The 22,354-nt window shown below is 42.2% G+C and overlaps 1 long non-coding RNA gene across 2 annotated transcripts in view; it reads right to left on the minus strand.

Annotated features, from left to right (window-relative positions):
• Positions 1-8,049: 8,049 nt before the first annotated feature.
• The window catches only part of LOC136373903 (uncharacterized), a 53,622-nt gene continuing 39,317 nt past the window's right edge, over positions 8,050-22,354 (minus strand). Inside the window, exons 1-3 of one of the 2 annotated variants that reach the window (XR_010745766.1) lie at positions 21,085-21,285; positions 12,028-12,118; positions 8,050-8,168 (exon numbers count right to left, since the gene is read on the minus strand). This is a non-coding gene — a long non-coding RNA (uncharacterized lncRNA). Of the gene's footprint in view, positions 8,169-12,027; positions 12,119-21,084; positions 21,286-22,354 lie in introns of those variants that run through there. The other variant, XR_010745765.1, reaches the window with a different exon arrangement.

Genomic DNA, 22,354 nt, shown 5'->3' on the forward strand with positions numbered 1-22,354 from the left:
TGAAAAAGTTATACAGTACTAATCATTCCTATGTAATTCTGACAGACTTTGAAGGAACTGTTGGGAATTGGCCTTTTCAATTTTTTCAAGTCTTTGCAAAGATATCTTCTGCCTACAGCTCACCTGTGTTGGCCTGGCTGCTTATTTGCAGTATGCATCCCTAGTTGTGCACTTCCAGTCCAACAGCAGAAGTGAAAATCTCTCGTGGTTCCCAAGCACTCATCTTGAGCAACTCCACCAGAAAAGCCATGCTCCCCAGCCTGACTGGACAGAAATATGTGAAAGGTACCACAGCTGAGAATCATTCTTTGTTGACATAAGAGCATTCAGCCAACAGCCAAGTCTGAATCTTGAAGGGCAAAAATCCTCCTCCAACTGCCCTGAAATCAGCATTGCAACAGTTAAGGGTGGTTGAAGTCCTTGTCTGTTTTCCAGTGACCTGTCCCTCATGTGCTGTGGCCCAGGCTGCTGTGAAAGATGGGTGAGCTGGAGGATTGTCCCTTGGTTCATCTTGCACCAGAAAACAGCAGGCGTGGGCATTCGTGTCCCTCAGCAAGGCCTAAGCAAACATCAGTGCAAACTTGACAACAAACTGCTAGCTTGCATGACCAGACCTTCAACAAATGTAAAAATTCTCCACCAGCTTCTCTGGAGCTATTCTGATTTACATCAGTTGAACGAATGAGCCATTCCTCCTGCCTATTCTATTACTACCTGGTCCAAATTCAGATTAAACCAGGATCACCAGGGTCTTTGGGGCTCCAAATCCATACCACTACATTTGAAAAAAGAGTTTGTCCCCTGTTCTCTCTGAAAGAAATGCAAATAATTAAGTACCTTGCCCCTGCATGGTTTGACTTTCAGGGCTGGGGGCAAAATGTTTGGAACAGGCATCCTCTGCAGAAAGACAGAGACAAATAAAACTCACTACAGAGCACAAAAAAGGAGAGCTGCCTGCCATGTTTTTTTAATGCTTATTTAAATGCCACTTGTCCTAAAATATCTGCCCATTCACCTTTAATGCACACACAAACTTCTTATTTTTACAGAACTCTGGGATGTCCAGTAGGTGCAGAAGTTATGACTTTGCCTTGTATATGTTTGTCTTTTGACTACTGAAGTGAGTGCAGAGTCTGGAACTGCCCTTGCTCTGTCCTATCAAGGGGGTTGGGTGGCACCCTGTTTATAAAATGGATATTCAATAATTGCCAATGTTAATGTTAGAGAAGCACAAGGATGCTGTAGGAATGACAATCAATCTTTCTCAGAATCCTCCAGGGCTGCTGCCTGTGAAGGACCTCCTTCACTTCAATGTTGATCTTCAATGTTGATATTCATTTCAATGTTGGTGTCTGAGGGCCACAGATACCAAACATCATTTCCTGCCCCCCAGGCTGGCTTTCTAGAGAGCTGAATGTTGGTTTGCCATGAGAAAATGCAGTAGCTGGACACAGCAATTTTCAGCAGGACTGAGCTGTGTGTGAGACTGGTGGGCTTTGGCTCTTTTTGGCCCCAGGGTGTATGTGAGTAAATCCCCACATGCGCTCCTGTTCCTCTCACCTGACACAAAACCACTGGCTCCATTGGGCACCAGTCAGGCCCAGCATGAGCCAGGTGACAGCCTTCCTGCCTTCATTCCTTTCTTCCTACCTTCATGTACCATGGGCATCAGGAGTGAGGAGCAGAGCTCTAAACATCTCTGTGGGACTCCCACTGCTCCTTTTTCCTTCATAAAAGGAGATCTAAATGTTTTGGGCAGATTGTTTCACTTCAGGTAGGAATAGCAGAAGAAGGGATTTCTGGGAAAAACCCCTGAAATTTTGGCTTGTTGTAACTAGTTACTCAAATTTTATTTTTCCTTTGGCTGACAGTACCTGCAGTGGAAAGTGTCAAATACCCCTAACAAGCGATTAAGATGGGCAATCCTGAGCTCCACAAACAAGCTGCCTAACAAGTCTCTCCCGTCAACACAGACTACAGAATCAGCATTCAAATGACCAGGAAAGCTGAATCTATTGACATCTGGCTCCCGTTTCACCATGTTAATTATCCTCTTGGGTTCTCCCATCTTCATCTGCTTCCACACAGGTGCCATCTCATCATTTATCTGCTCCAACATTTTCTCCCCACTCTGAACAACTGAACTCTTCTCTTCTTGCATGGCATTCCTGCTCCAGCAGATGCATTAACACTGCCAAACAGCCCTACCCTATCACTGTCTGTATCAGCAATGTCTGGAGCATGCACTGAGCTGATAATGAAGAATATGCTTTTTCATTAACACGCGGATTTCAGGGCACAGCTGCATCACACTAGGCTCTATCTAAAATGATAAAGGAAGCACTAAGAAAGAATGCCCATCATCAGCAGCTTCAAAATAACAACGGGACATAGCTTACCCTGTTGGCTCCTTGTGGTTTCAGGGCAGACAGAGACTGTGGGAAGATTTGCAAATGCACCATGTCCCCAGTGATTGGTTCAAACCCAGCAGGACCTAACAGAAAATCTGACATTCACTAAAAAAGTGTAAAAGAAACTAGAGGTTCTGAATGGAAACAACCTGAGAAATCACAAGAAAGCAGATGAGATAAGATGGTCTATTAGATGTGGGAATGAAATATGAATCAGGGTCCCTGGTGTCCTGTGCTGTCTGACCTATCCTGGCTCTGCTGTCTCATTCGAGCAGGGAACTGCAGCTCACTCCAAAAATCAGGATGTTGTGCCTTTCACAGTGTCGTTGCTTTGACTTCGGAAACCTAAGTGATGTCTCCTCCAATGTGACTGAGAGGGTGCTTGTTTGGATTTTGACAGGGATAATGACTGTAGTATTTTCTGAAGCTCAGGCATTCAAGTTAAGTTGCTTGTGCCAACAAGTTCTCTACACTTCAGGATCAATAAGCCTAGTGAAATTCCTGGGCTTGGCAACAGCTCCATTATAATTGCAAAACCAACAGCTTTCACCAATAAATTAATCTAATAAGTAACATGTCTAGGACATCCCATCAAGAGTGCTTCTGATGATGCAGCAAGCTGTTTTCTTCAGTGCACAGCTTTTGAGCACATGACATAACTCTACTGTTACGTTGCATTAATCACATCCAATTCTCTTGGACACTGGAATAGGCAGTATTCACAAGTGTTTAAGCAGTCACAAGTAGTAAATTATTTATTTTTATCATATTCACAAGATTTTGCAATTTTAGCAGCCTCTAACAGCTTTGCAGTGAAAAATTGCTAGCCACAGACTTCTTACTCTTTGTAGTGGCTAACATCTGGTGAGATGTTGACATAGGTCTGTCCATCTCAAGGTCAAAATTAAGATGAATTTTGGAAAATGCCTTTCAAGAGAATCAACAAAGAAACCTTCAACCTCTGGATATCAACTTTCTGTATACCTGCATGGTAAAGGGAACAGAGCTCCTCCAGCCTCAATCATTACTGATGTTTCAGTCAGGCAGCTTAATATACAGATTTCATAATCATAAAATAGACTTATTCTGTTGCTGTATTACAGCTTAGATGTGGAATGTTTAGCTGGTTATTTTACACCACATTTTCACATAGTCAAGCTTGAAAAAGAAAGGTAGCAAATAACTAGGGGTTAACATTAGGCTTCTCGTATTATAAGTGGGAGGACATTCAGTTAGAGTGATTTTCAGAACTTCTGCTCATCGGTAGCTACACATCAAAGCCTGCTTAGTCTTTCTCTGCTGCTGCTTTGGATATTGCTCTTTTGGGGATCTATTTTTCAGCTCACACTAGGCTAAAAGTGTGACCACAGCAGGTATTCAGCACAGCATTCTTGCCATCTCTTGCTATTTAAGTCTGGAAAGCCCTAAACCACTATAAAAGGGTCTTAAAGAAAGGCAGTGGAGGAACTGTTTCCATTCCTATGAAAAAATTTCCATTCCTATGACAAAATGTATCCGCTCCTCCCTTTCAGCTGTAATGCCTCTGCTGAAAAAAGCTCACTGTAACTACCATACCTGATTTTTCCTGTGAGAAACTCTGGAACAGTCAACTCTTATACTTAGGAGAAGATGATCAGGTTGGAGAACATTTAGACAGATGGAAAATGAGGGGCCTGATGTGAGAACTGATGAGGGAGTAAACCAATGTCATTGTGAGGCATCCATGATTATGTCTGAAAGGCTGTGGAGACTGAGAGAAATTCCCAAGGATTGCAAGAAAGCCAGTGTCACTCCTGTCTTCAAGAAGGGCAATGAGGATTCACGGAATGGCAGATGAGACAGCCTCACCTGAAACCCTGGGAAAGCAATGGAGAAACTTCTGCTGGAAACCTCCTCCAAACACACAAAGGACAAGAAGGAGATTGTGAGTAGGCAGCAAGGATTTCTAATGCCTGGCCACCATGCAAAGAAATTGCTGGCTCAGCCCATGAAGGGAGAGCAGCAGATATTTTTTATCCTGACTTCTACAAGACTTGCAGCACTGCCTCCCATAACATCATCATGGACAAACTCATGAAGTACAGACTAGAAAAGTGGCCAGTGAAGTGGACTATATGCTGGCTGAGAGGGCTTTGGTAAACGGCACAAAATCCAGTTGGAGACAAGCCACCAGCAGCTTATACACTGCAGCCACTGCAGCCTATATTGCAAAACATCTTAATTAGTAACCTGGATTAAGTCCCTGGATGAGACTGAGGGGACTCTCATCCTCCTCACAAAGGATACTAAACTGAGGGGAGTGGATGACAGACCAGGGGGTCTGAGCAGACACTCAGGGGAACCTCAACAGGCTGGAGAAAAAGGACTGTCAGGGACACCACCACATTCAGCAAATGGAAGAAGAATTTCCTCTTGGGCAGGAATGGTCTCTTTGCACGCCAGGGGCCAGCTGGCTGAAAAGCAGCTTGGCAGGGAAGGATCTGGAGGTCCTGATTGATGCCAAGGTGACTATGGGTCAGGAATATGCTTGTATTGCAAAGATGGCTAGTGGGATCCTGAGCTGCTTTAGCCAGCAAGGTCAAGGGAGGTGTCCCTTTTCGTCTACTCAACCCAAGGGACACACATCTGGAGTGATGGGCTCCTCAGTGCAAGATACTGATTTAGTGGAACAAGTCTGGTGGTGGGATCCACCTGCCAAGAAAAACACAAATGTGCTGAAGAGAGTCCAGCACTGGAAATTACTGGAGATTACAACACTGGAGCATCTGTGAGTGTGGGGAGAGGCTGAGAGTGCTGGAACTGTTCAGCCTGGAGAAGAGAAGGGTCAGTTGGGGCTATTACAAATGTGCATAAATAACTGGCCAGAGTGTATAAGGAAGACAGAGGCAGCCCATTCTCATGGCCCTTCATGAAAGGACAAGGGCCAACAGACATAAATTGAAACACAGGAAATTCTATTTAGATGTCATAAAAAACTTTTTACTGGAAGAGTGGTGGAACACTGGAGCAGGTTGCCCAAAGAGTCTTCTTCCCAAGAAACATTCAAAGCTGAACTGGAGAAGTCCTAAGAAACTTCCTCTGCTCAGCCCTTCTTTGAGAAGGGGGTTGTCTTAACAGTGTCCATAGATGCCTTCAAATCCAACCACCCTGTGATATTGTGGTTCTGACTCTTTGCTAGACAGTTCTTCCCTATGTCGTTTTCCAGCTGGGTAGGTGACAGCATGTAGGGTTTAACATAGCAATTGCCCAAGATTCATTTAAATTTTTCTAAGGCTTGATTATGCAACAAAAGGAAATTAAATGTATCAAGGGTCTCAAAGGCTCAGTGTTAAGATGAAGAAAGTGAGAAGGGAGGGGTGTGCTTTTAGGATATATTATTTAATGCATCTTACTACACAATAAAATGCTGCCATAAACATGATGGATGCTGGATACCAGCAGCTGCTCTACTCTGCAAAATGCTCAGTGCTGCAAATCCACCCCAATGCAGTTCGAGTGTCTTCTTACGGATTTCTGAAGAATGCCAACATCAAATCATCACCGGCAGTCATCACCCCAGGTTCCAAAGCTGTTCCAGCATAGACTTCACAGCTCGAAGAGCATAGCTGTCATAGCCATCATCCTCCCAAATCTGAGACGTCTGCCCACTGCGCAGCCAGGTTATCAGAAGAAGGTATTTTTGCATTTGGGTCTTCTTGGAACTCAGTTCTGTCCCAGCCCAAAGGAGACATCTGAGAGAAAACTCTCACTGCTACACTCCCAGCTCACCTGAGAATGAGAGATGGGACCTCTCATGAATCAAACAGTGACAAAGAGCCCTTATGCCAAAGGTGAACACAGCTGTTCACTGTGTTCACATCTGTCAGTAAAACTTTTCCAAAGTTATCAGCACTAGTGATGTGTAAGAATATAGGTCTGTCTTTTTGACAGCAAGATGTCTAATTCTTGAATGTTCAGTGGCTGACAAATAGGTCCCTCTACCACTCTACATGGGTCATGGGGCCTTTGTTAACCTCAGCAGTTATTTAGAAGGTAATTTTATTTTGTAATCTTTACAGATGAAATAAAATGTAAAACTGGCTGTGCAATAGCCACTCAAAAATCTCCATGTGACTGCATATTACACTGTCTATGATTGCTCCTTTTTCTTGTGTTTTTGTTCTATTTACATGTTTTTTTCCCTTCATATATGGACATCTAGATTGCTGAAGATTTATTTAGCTCATCTACCATTATTCTTCAGCTGAAGTGTATTTATTTTGCAGTACATCTGAAGCTGCTTCCATATATCAGCTATGAGGCAGTGTCACACATGCAGATATGAAAAAACCTCATTTGTTGTTAGGTAGCTGTTTTTTTCTTCTGGATTTGGAGACAATGAAGGAAGTTAGAACCTAAAAATACTGATTTGAATTGTCCAGCTACCCTCCCATGACTGCTGCCTGCATTTTTAAGTGAAATGCCCGGATTCATTTTGCTTAGGATGTGTTGTGATCACATGGAGGTCACAGTGTTTTTCAAAAGTAAGCAGTTACTTTGCAGTGTCTACAGTCTATTTTTGGAAGTATTCAGTGGCAGAGTGCATCAATGCCTGCTTGCCCTGAATAGCTACAAAGCACTGTATGGAAAGCATGTTTCACACAGAAATGGAGCATCCAGATCACCTATTGCAAACTCTGAAGTGCTACTACATGGAATAGATTGTAGTGGGAATGAAATTGATTATTCTTGGTTGGGTTTGTTGCTATAATTGTAGTCCTGAGGTTGAGAAATCAGCATTTTTCATCAGTAGCTCAGCACTCTCTTGTCCTACGCTTTAGAAGGTTACTCTGGAAACAGACTGGATGAAAAATAGGCTGTGCTACCTATATATGTGCATATATATATAGTTATTTTGAGTTGGAACAGTCAAATCAGCAAGGGTAACATCCCAAGCTGGTGCAAAGTCTAATATGGGGACAATTTGACAGAAGCTTCCAGTGTCAAAACAGCACACAGGTGGGAATGGCAAAAGGTAACTCCCTGGGGACCTTCAAGACAGGTTTCTCCCTTGTAGGGAAGTCTCTCCTTGTTGGCACAGTGGGGGAGCAATTTCACCTGTGCAATATTTAATGCACTAACAAATTTCTGTTGGAGCACCTGAGGCAGCTGCTCAGTTGGTGAGTTGTCTCCTTGGAGGTAAGAGCCAATTACCCTGGAGGTTTATAACACAGTTTTGATGCCTCTAATCCCAGAGCTGTGCATGTGAACTGATGGTACTATGATCTGAACAAAGAAATGCTTTAAGCCACACTGTTTTGGAAGTCAATGGGAAAAAGAAGCTGGAAACTGCTTAGTGAATTTGGGAATAAAAATAGATGATGGTTAGAGACCCATTGCACCTCCTTGGTTGTTTGATGTGAGTCAAGCTTAGGTCATCTTGCCTTGCCTTGCCTTGCCTTGCCTTGCCTTGCCCTGCCCTCCCCTGCCCTCCCCTCCCCTCTCCCTCCTCCTAATCCTGTGTAAAGACCAATTTTATAAATGCAGAAAGGTCAAACTGGCAGATTTGCTCTTCCAGATAGTGGGAATTGTTTTGCTCAACTGCACAGTTATCCAGGCTGGTTTCCTCTACATGCCATCTGCTGTCTTGAGACTGGGGGTAGAGTGGTGGGAGCTGCTCTTTTCTACAATTAATTTCTCCCTTCAGCTGGTACTAATTTCACATTTCAGTCTGTTTTGCTCCTTTTCATTTCTGGACAAACACGTGGATCTGTAGATCTGTGATAAAATCATATAAAACAGTCCTTTGTAAACTTTAATTTTATTTAAGGTTCTGAGCAACATGAAAGCATTACTTGACCTAGCATTCAAAATGTTTTATGCTATTGTCAAATGCCCAATTAATTTAAATTACATTTAAAAACGTCAAGCAACAAAAACCGAGAGGATGAGAGGTTACATGTGCTTTCCAGTCAAGCCGCTCACTCACCTAATTTCCCCTCTTGTAGAATTAATATATCTGGATATATTTGCAATCTACAAAGAGAAAAGTCTATGTGTTGTTTCTCCAGCTGCTGTGTGTTTCAGCAGCATGTTGTCGAATTGCATGTCCTTTATCCAGCTCCTTTGGGATGTGTAATGTACATCACAATAAGAAGCCAAGGATGATACAAATAATTATAACATGTGATACAAGCCCACTGTTATAAAGTCAATCTCTCAGCAAATTCATCAACTTGACACATGATGTACAGTACCAATTTTATGTAAATGACTTGCCTAATCCTGCTGGGCAAAATTACTCCCTGATGTAAACTCTGTTTAATTCGGTGGAGTTACACCAGGAATTCATTCTTTTGCTTGTGAGATCTGGAGCTACATTTTGTGTATCTCATTCATCTGGAAACCATGGTAATAAGGATATGAGTGAAATCACTTGATTATGAGATTGAGAAGTATTATGTTCTCCTTTGTTTAAAACAAAAGACCACCTTAAATATTACACACTATTATAATTTATGAATATGAAGCATTAACTTAGAAAATTATATAGATTTCTAAAATTCTTAAAGGGCAATGAAACTTCCGAAAGAAAATGGACTGATTTCCACTGACTCTAACAATATTTGGATCAAGAATTAACAGAGGCTTAATAATTATGACATAAAACACATTGACATTGTAAACTGCTGCAAAAGAAGACATTCAAATGAGACTGAAACAAGCATAAGGTAACTATTGGTTTTTGTTTGGCTTATATGTCAAAACCCCCCCAAACAATACCAAACCACCTCCCTCCCCACCAAATTGCTAAACAGTTAAAATCCTGTAACTCACAAGTAGATTACTCTAAGGTGGTAAAAAGCATGCCAGTCATCCTGAAGGTTAAAATTATACATAAATAGTGCCACCCAGCTTTTATCTGTACAAATGATTAGTTTTTAAGAAACTATAACGCTACCATGGATGGAGTCTAAATTAAATTTGGATAAAAAGTAATATTTGGGAAGTTTCTGGATATATCCAAGAAACTATTACTTATAGCCTGGCCTCAGCCAGGAGGCTGAACCTGAACATCCAAGGCTTTGGTTTATATCACAGAACCCTGAGATACTGACAGTAGTGAGTCCTGCGAATTCCATGTTTAGGTTTGCGTTGTCAAATCAAAGCCTGTCACATTTTCTTTTATATCATTTGCCAAACAGAGAGAGGACTTGTTCTTTTCTTCAGAATTCTTGTAAAAAAGGCATGTTCTATGAAGTGACTCCACCTCTTTGATATTAGATTTCTGTCCATAGGGTGGAATAAAAAGGCCTAAAACCCCAATGCAAACCAGAAATATACAAAACCAAACCAAACCATGCAATTCTATATAATTTTGAGCATCTGGATTCAGATTTCCTGATGTCACATGGAAGAACCATTCAAAATTACGAACTTCTTATCAGAGAACAGATACCACTGCTTTGGCTCAGCTGACAGAGGGAAGTGGAATGACCAGAATAATTTCAACAGCTTTCCCTCTAACTAAACTGGTGGTTGGGTGGTTTCAGAAAGTCTCTTCATCCTGGATACTGCCCGGTCAACTCTTGCTTTATGTGCAACAGTTCTGTGGCACCCTTCTGTCCACTGCTGAGATTAGTGGAAAGAGTCTAAAGCAATGAACCCTAATGAAATGTTTGTGGGTTTTCTGGAATGGTTATTTATCAAGTTTCAAGGTAGACCACTGCTAGACAAAAGCAGAATCAGGTTGCGTAAGACATGTGTCATGGCATCAATCATTTTGAATATTGTCATTGAAAGAAAAAAAAGTAAAGGCAGACTTATACATCTAGGTTTGCTTGAAAAAGTCACCCCAAAAGATTTGCATGTTGGAAATGTCCGGGTTTTTTTGTTTGGTTGGTTGGTTTTTTTTGGTTTTTTTTTTTTGTCTTCTGCCCTCCAGATGGTCTGCTGTGATGACATACACCTGTTCAGCGTCAGCTATTACACACAGCGACATATGGCAACTCACATATTGCCTGGGCTGAGGGGATCTGGGATTCAGGTCACCTGGGGTCTGTTTTCAAGTGGTGTGATGGCAGCTGTGGGAAACATGATGACTGACAGAAAATCGCTGCTCATCTCACCAGCAGAAAAATGTAGATGTCTTTTAAAAAACCCAGCAGCTGTATCTTAACTGCACTGTGTAGGTGCAGACAATACAGGGATAAGCCTCTTCAGCAGAGAGCACAGTGGAGGTGCAGTGCTGTCAGTTTGCATATTTTCAGTGGTGGGAGTTGCTCAACGGGGAGAAATTCGGCTGTTATGGTAACAAGTCTTGAAGGGTGCTGGATTAGGAGGGCTGAACTTCCTCACAGCATAATGAAGCTGTGGACCTCTGCCCACTGCTAGAACAACACCTAAGATGAAGCTTCTCTAGGTACTGAAAGGTGCAAGTGATTTATTTGTTCCTCTGCTACATTTAGTTTTTGTGGGCTGCCACGATACTGTACGATACAACAAAAGGTAGCTTGAGAAAAAACATTTGGTGCTTTCTGGAAGCTGGGCTGCTAGCAAGTGGAAGATATAGTAAGAAAAAAAAAAGAAAAAAAAAGAAAAAGCATGACATTTTTAATCTGCATTTTTCACTGTTGTTGTTGAAGGAATTTGTCTGTCTCTGGAAAAGACTGTTTTCGTGAGCTTTCCAGGAGAAACAATGGAGGGAACTCATGGGTGCCACTGTGGTTTTGAGATGTTCTTCTAAACATTGTTGAGTTTGAGCTTTAGATAGATTTCTGGTGAGTAGCTGAATCTCTTGGAACTTGTCCAAATCAAATAGAAAATGAGAGCTTTTTAGAGGCCCAGCATACCTCCCACATTTCTCAAAGTGATGAGACACGTCTTTTTCTTTCTTGCTGATGTTTTATTCTGTATTTTGCAGTTGAGGAGGGCAACTGCATTGCAGCTGAAGAAAAATCTGAAACAGAACAAATTACTTTTGTAAAATCTTATTTTGAGCATCTCTACCTCTGAGTCCAGCCAGCTACTACATTTAATGAACCGTGGAGGAAATGCTTTGAAGTTTGAATAGAGGAGGTCTGATTTTTTTTCTATCTTCTAATTTTCAGTTCCTCTTCGGTGTTTCAGATTGAGTTTATCCCTCATTCAATAGGACTAACATGTCTGTGGAACACATTTTTTAGCTCTGGTTATAGTGGGCAAGAGCTTTCTCTTACAGCAACAAAATCTGAAAAACCTCTGAAAACAGCTTTCACACATGCTCCTGGTTTAATAAGATATTTCCACATGTACCACAGTTTAATACAGAGGTTATTGTGAAGAAAGCAATAGAATTATTCAAACAAAGCCACTATTTTGCAGCAGGGCACTCCATTTTTTTGGAACTCTATGTGTCACAAATCCTAAGTTTTTTGCCTTTCTCCTACAGTTTCCTACCTAAGGAAAATAATTGAATGGCCAACAGGTCAGACAAATTTTGTAGACATTATTCAAGGGATAACTCCTCAATGGAGTGAGGCCTAAGAATACAGAATTAATCAATGTTCTCAATAAAAAAGTTCATTCTAAATGGCAAATGATTTATCCTTTTCAGGAATCATTTTCGCAATTTGTAACTTTCACTGAAGAACATCACCTTGCTGGTCCCAGTAATGTAAAGGTTTCAACAGCAAACTCCCACATGGTCTACTAATTTCCGTTGTTTTTATTTGTACAGATGAATGGTTCTGAAATCAGAAAAACAATGAGGAAGGCAGAGGAAAAAATTATTCTGAAAAATGTAATTTACCTCCTTTAGAGACCATTCTGTGCATATACTTAAACACTGCTCCTGCAACATCACAGACAGCTTTTTCTTCCTATTAGTTTAACGTAAGGTTCTATTACTTGCTATATTCAAACAAAACTCATTGAAATTTGTGGAATTGTTGATGTTTACCTGCAGTATGAATAGTAAAATATGAGTCCAAAGATGAGAAAAAGAAGGCCATTTCCTGTCAAAAAATGAATTCTAATATCAGAAAATATTCATTTTAATGTATTATTTTCTAACAATCCAGGTATTCCATCTTTAAATGGTGCTGAAAGAATGAAATCAAAGTGGGGAAAGAAAGCAATAGGACACCTTCTTAGCACCAGGCTACTGAGTAATTTCAGTTCTGGGTCATCTATTCAGGATCTTGAGGAGTACGGATGTTTTATTTTTCATTGCTGGATAATAACCATGTGGTGAACGTCAATCGCTCCATGTTTATGAAATGGTATCTGGGTTTAATTTTTGCTGTCTGTCAATTGGAGCCTTTGATCTTGGCCTGGAATTATTTTTTCCACTTCACTCTAAGTGACTAGAGGCTACTGCTGTCACTGACTCTTCAATTCCTGATCTCACTCTGCCAAGATGTAAAAGATTTATTTACAGGAATTCTTCCAAATATGATCCATAACTCTGGGATTTTTTTTCTTCTACCCTCAAGGTATTTTGTAGTGAGTTGTCGTAGGATTAACCTGAAGTAAAAAACCCACCACAAGGCAGAATGGAAGAGAGTCTATGTGAACAAACAGATGTATTTAAGCAAAAAAAGTTCAGTTTTAATAACTAATTGCAGCTGGGATTTTAATATACTCTTCTTTTTTGATTCAGACTGAAATTCTTGGTGATATGTGTTAAAAATTATGCTTTAAATTTCTGATGACCAGGTTACATAGATTAAAGTTATGGATACCACACTCTGCATCAATGCAGTTATAAATATGGATGAAATGAATATACATTACACACTGTTACAAATCTCTGTGTTCAAGGAAAAGCATAAATCTCAATCACCTTTTCCTCCTTGGGATATGAAAGATACAGCTATTTTTACAGTGTTTTCGATGAAATTACAAGGTGGGTAATTTGCTTGTTCTGAAAGACTTCTGCATTTTTGCAGCCATTCAGGTTGTATTTTACTTACAATGGCATATCATTTAAACACACAAAGTAGTGTGCACTGGGAGGAGACACTTGACTTTCCAGACACGAAGACAAGCAGAATGATTGTGCATTCAGAGACATTTATAAGTGTGTATGACATTTGTAGATGTTTCTGCCCCTGCAGACATTTGCTGGGTGTGGCATAACAACATCTCTTTCCACTGTTTCGTTCCAGTGCTTGTCAGTGTGCAGCCCAACAGTGGCAAGTAAGATGGATGTAGTAAAGGCTTATGGTTAGAGGTAGAGGTCCGATTCTAATTGATGATAAACCACTTGCTCCACAATGTCTTCTGCTGGGGAAAGCCCCAGAGCTTTTTTGTTTGTTTGTTTGTTTGTTGGTTGGTTGGTTGGTTGGTTGGTTAGGTTTGGTTTGGGACAGTCACAAGGACTTCAATGAACTGAGTTCAAATACTTTATCTCTGATCTTCAGCTGGTTTCTGATGCATTAGGAGACAGAGATATGGCGGTTCTCCTGCAAGGCACAACTCTCAGCCCTCATCCAGAAGGAATTTGCCACCTTCCCTGCAGACTTTGAAGCAGCACCTGTGCTCTTCTGAGAAGCACAGATGGAGAATCACCAGTCTCTCTTGCTTTCTGTGGGGATGGGTCCTTTTCCTCATCCTGGTCTGCTGCCAGTTTCCAGTGGCCAGAGGAGTGCTCCTCCCAGGGTGGCCCCAGGAGTGGCAGGAGCAGCACTTCTGTGCTATGTGTACAGCCAGCCCTTATCGTGGTCCACTTTTCAGTCCTCATGTAGAGTCTAAATTCTCTGAGACACTCCAGGGAAAGGGCTAACAGGCTGTTTCCATAATATGTCCTAGCTTTTGGATGACCTACTAGTCAATGAGAGACACACCAATCTAGGATAATTGGAAACACTGTGGGGATGGGGAGAAAGGAGATGGTTTTGTTTTCTCTGAGTGATTTTGATCCTTCAATACAAACAGGACTGCTTAAAGATAACAAGAACTGTTTCTGGTCAGCAGATTCTGTGGAGAGCAATTAAGGAGCTTTTCTGATGGCTGGAGGCTATCATGAAGCTCTCTCAAAAGAGATGTATAAAATCATGCTCCAGCTGTGAAAGCAAGAACTGGCTAAAATCTGACTATCAGCTTAAGTAAAACTCTCTAATATCCTAGGAGGCACTGAGATCAAACTATTGCCAGGAAAATACCCATCCATTTAGTGACATAAATATTAATGGTGAACCTAGTACAAAGCTACATTGAGAAGTTCCTTTGCTTTATATATTTAGTGGAGGGGTTTTATCTTAGCTCCATTTCATACATTTCAGGAAGTTTGTCACACTGATACTAATTAAATCAAATTTTGCCTAAACTTGGATTTCTCACTGATAAACCTTCCTTCTGCTATTTGGTGCTTCAGAAAAATGAAACTGTTGAGCTGAGAAACACCACATTTTCTAATATGTGGTCATGTGAGTTTTGAAGCTCAATGATCTTCTCTTCATTCTGCCATGAGTGCAGCTCTTGCAGGAATACTCCAGCCTTCCTGGAAGCCTGAGCTGGTGCAGCAAAGATCCGAATTATGCTAACATCTATTGGGAATCGGCAAAACCCACAGGAGTCAATGGACAGGTGAAGATAATGAAACACTGAACCTTTAAATATCCTCCTGTAGCTGGAGGAATTAGTGTAACACCATGAATCCAGTGGGTACATTGCAAAATATGTAATAAAAACTGAGAAAATACGATAATATGCCATTTTTACATTGGAAAACCTCTGACTTGGCCACAGCTTTGTCTCCTGTGCCCTGTTCACTCATCAGGCTCAAGAATGGCCCACAGTCAGAGGAAACACCTAGACTCAGAGTAAGAAGAGTCCACCAAGACAAAAGTCATGATCAGTGGTTTGTCCTGGCACTAGCAGCGGACAGAAAGCTGGAAAGTGATCCTGGAAGCTGATGTGCCTGGGGCTGGACCAGTCCAGCTGCCTATGTCCTGGGTTCTCAGCCTGCTCTTCTGAGGTCAACAGGAGCAAAAAGCCAAAAAGCAGCAGATCAGTGTGTCCCACCCCTGCCTACAGCTGTGCCTGCTGGCCCTGGTCGGTTCCTTCAAAACCCATCTCTGTGATGTTTATGCACAACTTTTCTTCTCCATGGAGATCCAGACTTCCCATGTCTCTTGTGGGATGGACCTGCTTTGAGACCAGGGTTTGGCCTCCTTGTCATTCTGCATGTTTACTTGCCTAGTGCTTTGCAGGAACAATTGCATTTCAGTGTACCTCCAGTGGGCTGAAATTTGCAGCCTGTCTCACACATCCCTGTCTTAATTAATGCTTCCTTTGTCTGAGGCTTTTCCCCCACCCAGTCCTCACTAAATCAATGGGCAATCTTGCATTCATTCCAGCAGGACTGGGTCAGCCCTCAGGCAGTGGGCTGAGCCTCGTGCTGCAATGAGCAGTCACCTGGCAGACTTTCTTGGTCTCCAGCCATCACAGGCTTGCCTCTGAGGTTTGCATGGCATTTGTGGGACTGCCAGCCCTCATTGCCCAGCCACAACAGTGAGTGCCTGAAGCCCAGCTCACAGATACAGCCCTAGGGTATTAAGGGGGATCAGTGGACGGTATATATGCCAGATTAACCAACACACACAAAAAGTAATGTTTCTTGATTCCCAACTCTGGCACATCTAGTGGCCTCCACCTGCTTTGCACCAGAGCAAAACCAGAGCTTGCTCATAGCACAAGTTTCAGCTTGAGTATTCCTCTGCTGAAAATAGGGTAACCCAATCCTTCAGTGAATCTTTTCACACCACTGTTGTGAGAAAACCACAGCATGACTCATGTCTGAAGGCAAGCACCCTTCTGGAAACCAAAACTATCCATTAAGACAGATAGAGCTCTTAGAGCTCTTCATTTCCACATCCTGCCCAAGGTGTTTCTGGGCTGTCATGGGATGAGCTGCAGCTGGAGAGCTGGGTGCAGCAGCTAGTTTGCAATCCAAACACAGCCCCAAAGCTACCATCCTTTGACTTTGGGGAGCAAGGCCAGAGGAGGGGACTAACAGCACCATGAGCAAGCTCCTCAGGGGCCACCTCAACTCCTTCTGAGTACGGTAAAATGCTTCAGATAAGAGGTCTGTTAGACAGCATTGTTTGCAAAAAGAGCAATTGCAGGGTTCAGCCTATGTAAGCCAGCAATTAAATGCGCAGTTCATACAGTCACAGACATGCAGGGATGTGGAACCAGGCCTTAGAGAAGATCTGGTCCCATGCAGCAGCTGAATTTTCAGATATCTCCACTCTGAGAGGCAGAGCACCCAGAATGTTAGATTCTGGGAGAAACATCAGGTTTGGTTGCTGACAGAAGGGGGTTTTTGCTGCATTATTTCAATCCATTTAACACACTGTTATAAACTGTAGCCACAGAAAGATGAAACCTTCCAAAAGTGTGTATCTATCAGGTACCAGCAGCACAGGCAACATCTGTGCCACTTCTCCTTGGGATGACTCACACAGCCGAAACACAAAGCAGTAGCTGTCCTTGTCATGGATGTCAGGGTCTGCTTGGATGTCTGACTAATCTTTGGACATGCAGACTTTTTCAAATAGTCAACCAGAAGCCATAAAGAGAAATTTCATCACTTTATTGCTCTTCTGATGGGTTTCTTAAAAGTAAGTGAGCTTTCCACTCCCTGAGAATTATTGCAAAACACTATGGTTATGCTGAAAAAAGGTGGACAAAAAACAAACAAACAAACAAAAACCACCACCACCAACAAAAAACAAACCAAGACAAAACAACAACAACAACAACAACAACAAAAACCCACCACAGTTGTATATTTTGAGCTGTTCTCTCGGGAAGATGATGAACATTTTCAGTGAAAGGCATGTGATCAGACCTCAGTTTTGTTGACAAATTCTTCTGGATCCCCACCAAATAACGTCAGGAGGCTACATGACTTTTAACATCCATGCACTTTGTGACGCAGCAGGAAGAAGATATGTGTACATGGTAATGCTCTACATGTGGCCACTTTGCCAGTGGTCTGAGATCAGTTTTCCAGTTCCTCAATGATTCTTGGTCCTCAAGTCTATTTCCTCAACACAAGTTGTATTCATATGACAACCAACAGGTCCTTTGATGTGTCCAGAAGAGCAGTTTACTTCTTTCATCTTTTGAAAATGCCTTCATCAGATCAGCATGGTTTTTCACCAAACCCTGAGAAGATCTCTCATTTCTTGCAGAGGCTGCCTCAGCTATGACAGTGTGGTCTCAGATTTTTGCCATGTACCACCAGATCAGGAGGAGACTCTGCAGACCTTCTACAGAGGGGCTGGCCAGTGAGATTCCCCAAAAGTACAGAGGAACTGCTCCCTAGCACTGCCCCTCCAGGCATCACATCCTTCCCTGTCACGGAGGCCTTGTCTTCAAGCTAGAAAATTCTGAGTTAGCTAGTACTGCTCCAGAAACTGGGGCATGGCATGTTATCCATTCCAGCTGTTTGCTTGGGAGAATTCAGCTCCATGGAGTCACAATCTAGTCCATTGTCTGCTGCTGGAGCATGGAGGAATTCTGGCAAACCCCCATGAAGGTAGAAGGTTTTAACATCCAATGGCCCAGAAAAAGCTCAATGCTGTCTTATTCTGAACATATAATAATTTTCTATTCCTGTTTTCTTATTAAATGTAAACTGCTGTGTGTGATTTCTTACGTATTAATACAAATTATAAAATATGCCTGAGTTAAGGACTATGGGACAAATCTTGTAACAACATTGCACAAATTATATCTTTTTTTCCTTCAATGTTTAAAAATAGTGAATCTAAATTCTTTGTGTCAACAGATATTTAAGTTGGCTGGAAGGATTAATTTATTTTTATTAGTGTCCCAGAATATTTTGCACTGGAGGGACCCTGTGATCAACGTTCTGATGTTGCCCAACAGCATTTTTGTTTCTCTTCTAGCTGCTTTCAGTCTGCTGCTCTGCAAGCAGTCTGAAGTCTAAGTTCTGTCAGAGTTGTTGTAATAGGTGCTTATTAATTGAGGTTCCTTTAAAAAAGTACCTAGCAATTCTGTCACTGCACTGTCTTATCTGTGAAGCCAGGCTGCCACTAAAGAGACATTAACACACATTCAGCCACCACTCAGCCTCAGCCTGCAAGCTCTGGTGACCATTTGGGTGGTGAATGACATCCAGCTCTGCTCAGTGGGTTTATTCCCGTGTCAGGACAGACAACGATAAGCAGCTAATTTAGACGCCTGGATATTTTGAGTACCTGAAGGTTGAGAAGAGTTTTCAGGATATTATAAGAAAAAAATGTTAAGATCCAGAAACTTGGGAAAAGCCATTTTAGGCTGGGACCACAGATGCAATTAGCCTTGCCCCATCTTGCAATCTGGTGGGTACAAATATAATACTTATCACCTCAGCAGTGGGGAACCACCAAGGAGGACAGCTCAATTCAACCCCTGCTCCTTCAGTGTTTGCTGTGCTTGGTTCAAGATATCCTATAAAAACTTCTTTCCAGTAGCTGTCTGAGTATCTCATTCAGCTATCTCATCTCAGTTGCCCATCCAGAATATATGTCTCAAAATGGAGAAAATATACTTCTCAACTTTTCTGTGCCTCAGTTTCTCATCTCTGAGCTGCAAATCTCCATGGACAGAAGTTTTACATACTGAAAGCAGTGTACAGTCCCAAAGTATCTGATATGAGTGTATATAATCACACACACACATTCACATACAGAAAGAGAGAGCTGCTGATAGGCAAAAGAGGGGGAGAAATTCACTTCAGACCCACCTTTTTGTTTCAATAAGAGATAAGTTGAGTGGGCTCTATTCTGTAGCAGTAATGAAACATCTTTTCAGCATGCCTAACAGGGCATACATTTTTGGACGTGAAGTCATAGTGATCTGTGCCAGCAGCAAGACAGAACCTATCAGAATGTAAAAGCATTGGTGGTGACCCTGGAGAGAAGAGCACTTACCGTTGTAAGTGAACCAACAAAGATATTCTGCCCAATAATGTACCCTACAAGTGAAAACTGTAGCAAACAAAATGGAAATTTAAACGAGGGTTGCATTCTATGGGCTAACAATAAAGTTATTAATCAAACATACATGCATAAACATGAACCCATATGTTCCTCACATGTGCAAAGAAAGAAAAGTTTATCATGAACACAAGAGACAGGGCTATTAGGTAGCACATTACTGTTTAGGGGTCGGGGGTGGGGGGGAGAGTGTTATTGTGTCCTTTCAAGTCCTTTACATGGGGCTCTTTTCCACAAAGTATTCATAGTTCCCACATATCTGAAAATATTAGCAGGTCTGGGAGCCTGCAGTTGGATCCTGGAGAGCAGTCAAGACTTTCTGCATTTTAGAAGTGAAGTCTACAGCCTGACACCCAATGCTTATTCCTCACTATTGGTGGGATGTAGGCGAGGAACAGCAGTGTCCTCTGCCAAGTCGGTCGGCTGAGTCCTTCCTACTGAAATATCCTTCAGCTGCTTTGAATACTGCAAGAGAACAAACATCACTTAAAAGGCATTTCCATAATCTGACCTCCTGTTGTTTTGCTACCCATGCCATAGACCCAAGTTCATTTCCTCTTCTGGATGCCAAACACTCAGAACAAGATGTTTTTCATCAACTCAAGGGTTCTCGGGTGACTACCGAAAGGCCAGCCCCACCACTGCCTGCTTGGTAACTGGAAGGTTATGGGCTGCTTCTGTAGACTCTGCTGCCACTCAGATGCAAAAACTTCCACCTCCATAAATGACCTGTTGGCCTCTTTTGGTGTCCACATATGAGCAAATAACATATTGCGTCATCTTCTAGTTGTCAGCAAGGGAAAGTGAGGCAGGCAACCAGGCGGAAAATGTGCTTGGAAGCCTGAATGCAACCTAACAGGGTGGGGGTGAACCCACAGTTGTCATTTTAGGAGGGCTGGCAGAGGTCAGAAATGAGCTGTGACTTTGTCAAGAACACAGAAAAGGGTGTGCCAGGATGTATTTTGTAAATCTCCTCTCCTTTCTCCATCAGTTACCAACAGTCATCAACTCTTAAGGAACAGAGTTGTCCACTGCTAAACATCCAGGATCTGCAGCCTCCTGAATGAAAGCTGTGCTCTCTGCATCAGTGCTTGATATTTGTTGATGTGAAGCTTTCTTTTGCTTTCAGATACCACTTTCATTGCCCAACTAACAACTAACACACAGCATTCAGAGTTAATCCTCTTTTCAAATTCCTTGCTGTTAATTAAAATTCTGCTAATAAGAACAGAAGTAGCTCAAGTAGTTTGGGGTTAGAAAGTCCATGCTGTCCTGAACCACGGAAACAGAGGAATCTCCTCCATTCTGACTCTGGCCAGAAAAGTCCTTCCAAAGACCATAGAAGGCATTTTAGTGGCTTCTATTAAGTGCTGACTGTCCAAGTCCAGCATCAATAACAGGAAGTAGCAGGAAACAGAAGCACCACGTCAGCACTACCAGCTAACCACATTTTGATAGCATATGCAGGAATAAAGTCCTCATGCTGTATTAGATCACAGAGAGCTAAATCTTTACCTTCACCTGATTTTTTTTTTTTTTGTGTGTGTTTAACATCATGAGCATCACACTTGGATTCATTTAGACACAGTGATTCATTAGACAGCCCATTACCTTAATTAATTTAAATTACCAGGAAGGGGTAGTTTATCCCAGCTTCTTAGTCATAGAAATGACTCATGATATCCACCCACACTAACCTTTGTTTGGTCTCTCCAAGTATGCCAGGGCTTGTCAGGCTTTCACGAATGGAGCACTTTGATTCCCTCCCTGAAAGGACATCAAGGAAGTCTGATTGCAGAAACCAGCTCCCCGAGCAAAGACACAAAACAATACCAATGACCTTGAGAAGCTGAGGACTTGTTTTCTCCTAGGACATGATGTGCTGCTGGAGGGAAGTGTCTCACGTGACATGAAGTGAGGTAAGAATGCAGGAGGGGGGAACAGGGCTTCTGCTCTTCCCACAGGCTGCCAGACTGCTTCTTTGGGAAAATATTCTTAGGGGGAGTTTCCACAAACAGTGAGGAGCAGAGAGAATGTCGGGATTTTGTTCTTCTGAGCATTCAGCCGCATTCAAAAGTGAACCAAAGTACTGAAGCTAACATTAAGAGAAGAAAAAGATGAATACCTAAAAATTTTGTTTCCTGGCCACCCTAGGAACTCCCACCATGGTCTAAAGCCATGGCAAGAGATATTTCAGACTTCCTTGGAAACTGTTTCTGGAGACAAATACCTAAGAGATACATAAAATCTATTTTAGTAGTGCATTGCTTTGGACAGACGGGCAAAACCACTCAGACCAGTCATAACTTGAGTCTGACAAAGGCCTTGAAAATTGCATCTTGACAGCCTTCCCAGATGACCAGGGAAGTCCTTGAAAGACTTTCCAGATTCTGATGTAGACCACAGAAAGCACTGCAGCCCTGAGATGTGACTTGAGATCATCGCCAGTTCAACACACCCCCACACGCTCCTAGTCGAGCTCCCTGTACAAAACACAAAACAATTCCAGTAGCCTTGAGAAGCTGAGGACTTGTTTTCTCCTAGGACGTGTTGTACTGCTGGAGGGAAGTGTATCGCTTGACCTAAAGTGAGGTAAAAGTGTGGGAGGGGGGTATCAGGGCTTTTCCCAGAAGGACCTCTTTTCCTCTGCCTCTCTGTTTATGTGCCTGTCTGTTGCTTCAGATAATTTATTTCAGATAATTACCACTCTCAACAGCCCTGAATGCAGCTTTGTCAAGGGTTTTCCTGGTAGAAGAGTTTTTGCCTCTACATGTTATTTAGTTTTGTGCTTTATCAATTATATCCCAACCCAGCAAGCAGCCAAGCTCTCAGCATTAGTTCTTTTTTCAGGTGGGTTGTGGGAGGTTATGGGCTTGGACATCTAAGATGTGACTTCCAAATTTTTGACTCTGGAATGGGCTAGTGTGAGCAGCTGTCTCCCCAAGACTTCCCAAAATTGGGAAGGCA

Source organism: Sylvia atricapilla, chromosome Z, assembly GCF_009819655.1.
Source record: "Sylvia atricapilla isolate bSylAtr1 chromosome Z, bSylAtr1.pri, whole genome shotgun sequence".
Taxonomy (NCBI): domain Eukaryota; kingdom Metazoa; phylum Chordata; class Aves; order Passeriformes; family Sylviidae; genus Sylvia; species Sylvia atricapilla.